Source organism: Eumetopias jubatus, unplaced genomic scaffold, assembly GCF_037043125.1.
Source record: "Eumetopias jubatus isolate StellerSeaLion01/CBP00866 unplaced genomic scaffold, mEumJub1_p1.0 scaffold_10, whole genome shotgun sequence".
Lineage (NCBI taxonomy): Eukaryota > Metazoa > Chordata > Mammalia > Carnivora > Otariidae > Eumetopias > Eumetopias jubatus.
Window position 1 is genome coordinate 55,583,902 of NW_028274816.1, and position 9,069 is coordinate 55,592,970.

At 43.7% G+C, this 9,069-nt stretch overlaps 1 non-coding gene across 1 annotated transcript; it reads left to right on the forward strand.

Annotated features, from left to right (window-relative positions):
• Positions 1-105, forward strand: LOC114197220 (U6 spliceosomal RNA). The gene has a single exon (XR_003606866.1). It is a non-coding gene; the product is annotated as a U6 spliceosomal RNA (small nuclear RNA).
• Positions 106-9,069: the final 8,964 nt, after the last annotated feature.

Below are 9,069 nucleotides of genomic sequence, written 5' to 3' on the forward strand. Positions count from 1 at the left end.
GTGCTTGCTTTGGCAGAACCCGTACTAAAATTGGAATGATACAGAGATTAGCGTGGCCCTGCATGTGAGGATGACAGACACATTCATGAAGCATTCCATATTTTTTTAATTAATTTTGAAATAAATTTAGACTTAGAATTTCAAAAACAGAGTTTCCATATACCCTTCACTCCACCTCCCCTAATATCCTCTTGCATAACCGGAGTACAGTGATCGGAACTGGGAAATTAACATTGGTGTAATACTGTTAAATAAACTCTAAGCCTTATTCAGATTTCATGAGGTTTTCCACTTGTATCCCTTTTATGTCCCAGGATCCAATATGCTGCACTTCCTTATTACGTGTCCTTGGTCTCCTCCAAACTGGCATCTCAGACTTTCCTGTCTCCTGTGACTGACATTTTGAAGAGTAGGTAAGTCACCTGTTCTTTTATAGAGTGGCTTTCAGTGTGGGGACTGAGATTCTGAATTTTTGGTGAGGAGATCCTGAAATCATGGTGTGTCTTCTCCTGTGCATCATATCAAAGGGCTTGTGATGTTGCTGTTAGGTGTAATCACTATTTAGGTGTTTCATATCCAGGTTTCTTCCCTGTAAAGTTATTCGCTTTTCCATCACCAGGTAAGTTGCATTATGCCTGTTAAGTCAATTTCATTACTTAGATTCTTCGGCTGGTGTGATGGTTATTTTTACGTCAACTTGACTGAGTCCAGGAATGCCGGAGTCTGGTTAAACATTATTTCCGGGTATGTCTGGCAGGGTGTTTCTGGAAGAAATTAGCGTTTGAATAGGTAGACTGAGTGAAGCGGATGGCCCTCCTCAAGGAATAGATTTCTCTGCCCTTGCATTTATGATCAAGGACTGGGCAATGCTGCAGATTGCAGAATTGCCTGGGAACAGCCAAATGACCTCGGGGATTCTCTCAGGAAGCAGATCCTGCCCACCTTGCAGTAAGCAGTGGTAAAGGGAAGGGGCTCTTCCAGCTGGTGGCTGAGCTTCAGCCTGGGGTTTGACAGCTCCTTCGTTCCAAGCAGCGTTGAGAACAAAGACAAAACCCCATCCCTTGTGGAGTAGACTGGCACATGAAGCCCCGTGACAGCAGGAGTTTTATTCCACTAGAGCCAGCTACAGAGGTACAAATCCTAACGGCCCCCTGAATAAGTACTTTGAAGTATTATGCATATCGTTGGACACCTGATCCATGAACTGTGGTCAGGTAGGATGGGGTGGGTGGGAGGAACTGGGGCTCAGCCATCCTCTCTCTCCTTCTCCGCTCTATACTTAGGGGGACTGATGCCTGCAGACTGTTTCCCAGGCTCCAGTGTCAGCTGGCTTTGGGCTTGATTCAGCCTGAGGGGTGGGGTGGGGTGGGGGGACATGGGCAGGAGATTGGAAGAGGAGAAGAGAGACCAAGGGTATTGTGGGGCATCTCAAGGGGGTGGGAGCTGATAGCGTCGGTGGTGAAAGAATTCACCTGAGGCAGAACAAAGGAGACAGAAGTGTATTGAATACACCACAAGGGAGCAGCGGGCAGGACAGCAAAGGAGAGACTGGGTGCCACGAGGCGGTGGTGGCGAGGGGCTATAGTTATAGGGAGGAGTGAGGGAGTTTGAGGATGTAAGGAATTTTCCCTTTTTTGGTAATCTTAGGGACTGTACCTGGTTGTAATTGGGCAGTTAGGGCTGTGGCTTAATGAGCCTGTGTGCATCATCTTGGTGGTCGCTGTGGGCCCTTTTGGCTTGCTCACGTTTCCGTTGCTCAAGCCTGTTGCCTAAAAGCAGCCTCTACAGGTATCTCTTTCCCCTGTCCCCCTGCCTTAGCCAGCACCTGTGGCAGCAGCTGCATCTCCCCCTCCCCAGCCCCAACCTTAGCCCCCCGACCCAGTCACACCTGCCTATTCCAGTTTTCATTGGTGACTCCTTCCCTGGGCTCTGAGAGCCCCACCTCTTGCCTTTTCTTTCCAGTAAAGGGATGGGCACGGTTACCCTCTGCTGCTGATCTGGGTTACCACACCATGCCCTGCTTGACTCTCAGCTCCTCCATCCCCTATTTAGCTAGTTCTCTGTATTAAATTCCTCTGTCATAAATACTCGAAGTGATTCCTGTTTTCCTGGAGAGACCCTGACCGAAACAGGTCTCTAGAAAGTCATAGACTCGTGAAACTGGCAGGTGTGGTGATGGAATTAAGAATGACATATATTTTAGAGAATGGAGTCAAGGTAAATATTACCCTTTTGTTAAGAAGCTTACAGGTCACCATAAGCCAGAGATGAAAACCAGCATTTACAGGGTCTCATTTACATACCCTTAATGAGAAACTCAACAACATCAAAAGTTACTTAGAGAACACGAGAGAACAGACAGGGATCTGTCAGACTGTGTCTCAGGAATCCTGGTCTTAGGGATACGGAGACCTTGGGTTAGGACTGTAGATAAAAATCAGCTGCTAATGTGAAGGAGAGCTGAGAAGAAGGAAGAGCATCATGGTGCCATATTTAAAAGAAAAAAGATTTTATTCATTTATTTGAGGGAGGGAGAGAGAGCACGCACAAGCAGGGGGAGGGCAGAGGGTGGAGGAGAAGCAGACTCTCCACCGAGAGCAGAGCCCAGCTTCACTGGACTCCATCCCGGGACCCCGAGATCATGACCTGAGCCCAAGTCAGACGCCTAACTGACTGAGCCGCCCAAGCACCCCTACAGTGCCGTGTTTAGCACTTGTTGGCATACTGGGTAGAATTGTGGCTAGACAAGGAACACCCAAATGAAGGCAAGAGTGTGGCATGATCGCTTGGAGCTCTTTGGTGGGAAATATTGGGGAGCTCTTTGAATGCCTGAATTAAACTACTGCAAGGACTTTTGGCAAAAAGTCAGTCTTTTTTGTGGGACAGATTTTATTTTGTGGCAGACACACACCTTTTGCAATGATTATTGGGGCAACTTTGGAAGAAGCTTATCTGGGATTAGCTTAATTTTAACCAACAGCAACCTCTTGTTAACATGTTGAGAGCAAAGGGGGAAAGGAACAGAGGCAGGGATTTCTTGTTGAATCTCTTGCTGGTTAGCAATCACCGCAATATAATGTTTAGAATCGGGTGCCTCTGTCAGGGCTTCTGGAAGAAAATATTTTCATTCCAGAAAGAACCTATCTTGTATATAATACATGCAACCCGGTTTTGCAAAGATCTCTACTCAACAGGCTGAGGGAAATACATGCTGCTCTGAGATTGGTACCAAGACAGGAGCAAACAGAGGGGAAAAGATAAGACAGAACAGTTCTGTTGGAGGAATCTTCGAGGCAAGCATCATGTCTATAAAGCGTCTGACTTGGGTACTATCTGCTGTGCAGAAGATGGAGGGACACCAGAATACGTTTCCTTTCCCTCCTTGTCCTGATCTGCATTAGCAAGATTTGTAGATTTTGATCTTTCACAAATCCCGTTCTTCCCAATTTATGGTTTCTCCACCTTCTTTGGGGGATTTCAGATTTGACAGTTTTAACCTTAGGTGTTTGGGCTCATTCTGTCATTCTGTCTTCTTCCCTGGATAGGCAGTGGAAGCTGTCGCAGGTCAGCCACCTTGACTGTGAGGTTTTATAACTTGACGCCTGGCCAAATGAAGGAGTGTGATTCCCCATCCTGTAAAGTGGTCATTTGCCCCAGCGAAGCTACTTCTACTTCAGCAAAGAACACGGTGTGACTATTGTCACTTGATAATGTTTAAATGATATAAGAGGGTGATGGTGGCCGGCTAGTGAAATCAAGGATAGCTTTGATTTTTATTTATTTAAGTAATCTCTAGACCCAATGTGGGGCTCGAACTCACAACCCTGAGATCAAGAGTCACATGCTTTTCTGACTGAGCCAGCCAGGTGCCCCCAGGATAGCTTTGATTTTCTTAAAGATTTAATTAATTGATTGATTGATTGATAGAGAGAGAGAGAGAGAAGGGGGAGGGCCAGAGAGAGAGAGAGAGAATCTCAAGCAGACTCCACACTGAGTGCTGACCCTGATGTGGGGCTCAATTTCAGGACCCTGAGATCATGACCTGAGCTGAAATCAAGAGTCGGACGCTTAACTGATTGAGCCACTCAGGCGCCTCTGGATATCTTTGATTTTTAATCTAAAAGTTTATACTTGCCAATTGGGTGTATAAGGAAGTTGTTGGAAATACATACATACATACATACATACATACATACATACACATCATACTTATCTATACTGAAAATTCATCTTTACATTTTTCCCCATGCCCCTTATCTTGGGCTTGGATGAGCACTTGACTGTCTCCTAGAATCAAATAGGAGTTTCATTGAATTTGAGAGACTTATGTCCTTTATTTCTAATTTTTAAATAATTGTGGAAGTGAGAAAAGAGAAAAGCCCTCCCCCTCCCCCCAACATCCAGGAGCTGACCTGGCACCCCCAGCCAGGCCTTGGTGTTTTGTTTTAAGATTGTATTTATTTGTTTGAGAGAGAGGAAGAGAGCACAAGGGGGTGGGGGAGGAGCGGAGGGGCAGAGGAAGAGAAAGAAGCAGACTCCCTGCTGAGCGGACCGATATGGGGCTGGATCCCAGGTCCTGGGGATCATGACTTGAGCTGAAGGCACACACTTAGCCCACTGAGCCACCCAGGTGCCCCAAGCCAGTGACTTTTAAGGAAACCCTTCCTCAGGAAGCCCTTTGTCTGGGACCTATTTCCCTCCCTGAGTCATACATAGGCTCTAGTTTGGATCGTCGTCTGGGTATAGATTCTAAAAGCGAGTCAGCTCCCAGAAGAGGCAGTCACAGTCTAAGGATATTTCTCTCTATATTTCTATTTTGTTTTCATACTCATTTTTGTAATACTTGGTCTCATAAAAATGTGGGAAAGGTAGGTCTCAGCACTCAGATCTTCCTGGAAGCTTTCCTCACATCGTGATTTCACTTACTTGTGTATTTCTGTAGAATTTCTCTATTTTTTTTTTTTAGTAAGGGAAAGGAAGAACCAGATACTCAGAACCCACTTGGGTGGGGTTGCTTGCAGACTAGCCAACAGGGCTCCCTCTGGTCCTTCAACACCATTCCACTCCTCACCAGAGGGAGGCGCTGAGTCCCTGTGGAGAGGCAACCCCCTGGGGCTGTTGCCTGTCATGTGCAGCCTCTCCAGGCTCTCTCCAGGTTTACTAGCAGCTCTCTCTGGTTTCCGAGCAGCAGGGGAAACACCCTGTGCCCATTTGGGCCTCATTTTCATGAAGGAAAAAACACTCTATTAAAACCAGGAACCTAGCCAGGCCTATTTCTGGTGAAGAGAGTTTCTAGCTCTCCCACCCAGAAGCTGGTGGTGGTAACTGATTAAGAATCCACCTTAATCTGTATCAGCCTTCACAGAACACAGATTCTGATTCCTGGCCTGCGAGACAATAGAAAACAACCCGTGTATATATTTTCGTTCACAGTTTCTCTCAGATTTGTTCAGCAAAATGCCTCCTCAATCAGTGTCACTTCAGGTTGAATGAAGAAGATTGCTAGGGCAGACCTCTGTTGGGGCCTCCAGGCAGGTGGGTCGCTCTCAGGTCTCCATCGGTGTCTGGGCAGCTGACCTAGGACCACAGACATCTGTCCTCAGCCCTCAGATCAGTTTAGTCAACTGATTCATGGCCCCATTTGTGTGTGAGTGTACATTTATTTACTTATTAATAATTTATTTAAGTTAGCTTGGGCTGAAATTTTTCAAGATTTTATTTTTTTAAGTAATCTCTACACCCAATGTGGAACTTGAGCTCACAACCCTGAGCTCAAGAGTTGCATGCTCTACCAACTGAGCCAACCAGGCACCCCCATCTGCGTATTTAAATGAAGCAAGCCTCAATATATTGGTTCAGATATGAATACCAGCAGAAACTTGGCCTTTGTATTTCATTATGTGGAAATTTTTTCCTAAAAAAAAAGCATGGTACTTAAGACCACAGAAGTTTTTTTTCACCATTACTGCCAAAGCAGTAAGATAATTAAAGTAAGACAGCTAAGCAGAATTACAAGTTTCTCTCTGAAACGGGACATAGCCACAGTTCCTAAATTCTTGGAATATGGGGCGCCTGGGTGGCTCAGTCGTTAAGCGATTGCCTTCGGCTCAGGTCATGATCCCAGGGTCCTGGGAACGAGCCCCGCCAGAAGCCTGCTTCTCCCTCTCCCACTCCCCCTGCTTGTGTTCCTTCTCTGGCTGTGTCTCTCTCTGTCAAATAAATAAGATCTTTTAAAAAAATAAAAATAAAAATAAATTCTTGGAATATATTCAGGACCACTTTGTGAAAATAACACTGCCAGGATAGAATAAATAAATTGACAAAGAAGAGAATTGCCTTATTGGAAGAGATTTTTAACAGATTTCTGTGGCAGGATGCTGTTTTTCCACCTGTGGCTCCACCTCTTTAGTTGCCTCTTGCTTTTAAAATTCTGAAGACTGGACTTTTAAAACTCAGTTCTAGAATGTAACTACAGTTGACCCTTGGACAACACAGGGGTGAGACACCAACCTCCCATGTGGCCAAAAATTCACGTATAACTTTGACTCCCACAAAACTTCACTGGTAATAGCCTACTGTTGACAGGAAGCCTTAAGGATAACATAAACAGTCAGCTAACACATATGTTGTATGTTTGGTGTATTCTATACTGTATTCTTCCAATAAAGTAGGCTAGAGAAAAGAAAATGTCATTAAGAAAATCATGAAGAAGAGAAAAGACATTTTATAGTACAGGAAAAAATCCACACGCAAGTAGACCCGTGCAGTTGTTGAAGGATCAACTGCAGATAGCTTTAAGTGCACAAAATCGACATGTAGTGATAAGTGATAAGTTGCATTGGTGGAAATGAAGAAGGGTTTTCTGTATATAAGATCATGGCATCTATAGAGACCATTTTACTTATTCCTTTCCAGTTTGAACACCCTTTATTTCTTTTTCTTGCCTAATTGCTCTGGCTCAAACTTCCGGTACTGTGTCAAATAAAAGTGGCAGGAGTAGACCTCCTTGCCATACTCTCGATCTTAGAAGCTTTCAACCTTTCACTACTGGGTGTGGTGTTATCCCTGGGCCTGTCATATACGGCCTTCATTATGTTGAGGCACATTCCCTTGATACCTAATTTGTTGAGAGGTTTTTTTTTTTTTAAACCATGAAAGAGTGTTGAATTTTGTCAAGTGCCTTTTCTGTTATCTATTGAGATGATCATATGATTTTATCCTTCATTTTGGGAGTTGGGTGATGGTTTCACAACAGTATGAATGTACTTAATGTCACTAAACTGTATACTTCTAAATGGTTAAGATGGTAAATTTTGTTATCTGTATTTTACCACAATAAAAAAAAATGGGGAAGAAACTTTATTTTGAAAATAGGCCTATCTTTAATAAAATTTAGATCATAATAGCAATATGTGATTCATTCTTTGAGTAAACAAAGAACGAATCAAATGATGGTTTTTTTGGGGGTTTTTTGTTTTGTTTTGTTTTGTTTTTGGTGGGGAAGGAGGGTAAAAGGATTAGAGTTTTTCCTACAAAATTATTTAGCATTTGACTTTTCTAACCTAAGTCATAAAGTTAATTTTTGCAAAATTATTCTAGGGTGCCAACGATGTCCCCAAAGGCCTCTCTTAACTCCTTCAATATTCACCTCATACTTTTTTGAAGGTTCATTGTGCCATTATCCTTGTGGATGTTAATTTCTTCAAAAGTTAGTGTCTCAGGGGCGCCTGGGTGGCTCAGTCGTTAAGCATCTGCCTTCGGCTCAGGTCGTGATCCCAGGGTCCTGGGATCAAGCCCCGCATCGGGCTCTCTGCTCCGCGGGAAGCCTGCTTCTCCCTCTCCCACTCCCCCTGCTTGTGTTCCCTCTCTCGCTGTGTCTTTCTCTGTCAAATAAATAAATAAAATCTTTAAAAAACAAAAAACAACAAAATAAAGTTAGTGTCTCAGATCCCCGTTGGTCAAGGGATTTGGATGGGATTCCATCACTTTTCCCCCCGTCACTTACAAAGACTTTTTGTAACCAAGCATATTTTGTAAGATCTGCAATTTCACCTTGCATCAGAGGGTCACAAAGAGGACATTCCTGTAATGAGAGAGGATTCACACTAGTAGTAAGTAGGGACATGCTTGGGGACTACCGCATTAACAGTCAGTTTAATATTTTTGTGACAACAGCTTTTATTTCCCCACAAAGTCTTGTAATTGCAAGACCCGGATAATGAACTCTGATAACAAGTACTCCTGCAGCCAAGAACCTAGTGGTTTGGTAAATGTTTGTTGCTGTTATAGCAAACAAACAAAGACTGTGATAACCTTCACATACTTCAGATTTCCCTTTTAAGTTAAGCTGCAACATCAGTCCCTGTTTTTTTCAGTACGAATTCTTTCTGAGTTCATTCCCACTTCCTACTGGTTACTTCTGTCACTGGATTCAGACAAGCCATGCACAACTGCCTAAATAATTCCAAAGACGCTTTGAACCCACCCACACCTGTCACTCCACTGATATTACCCTATTCCTCATATTTCCCCTGACTCCACCCCACATTGTAGCCAGAATGGCCATTTCATCCCACCTGGGCCCCTTTACTAGAGGCCCATTGCTTTTGGAAATCAAACAAGCTCTTTATCATTTAGCATTCCACACTGTTGGCAGATCAATAAGTGTGTTGAGTCAATGAACTGCCTGCATTTTTCCTACCCAGAATTCTACCACAAATGCATTTCCCATCAACATAAAAGGAAAGAGCCACAGAAAGTTAAGACCACATTTCACAAATGTATTCTATGGGTGGCTGTCTCATTCTCTTGGCTCTGGAAACCAATGCATGGTATTTTGCAAGACTGAAACAGATATTTTTAGAATTGTCCTCTTACGTCTTCCCAGAGAGGACCTCCACACTATCTTGATACCTGTGTCTCTATTGAACCCTCATTCCCACCAGAAGGTCTCTTAGAAATCTCTCTGCATATATGTGTGTGCGTGTGTGTGTGTATTTGTTCTTTTTTGTCCTTCATTTTGTTAATGTGGTGTGCCACATTTTTGACTTCCATATGTTAAACCATCTT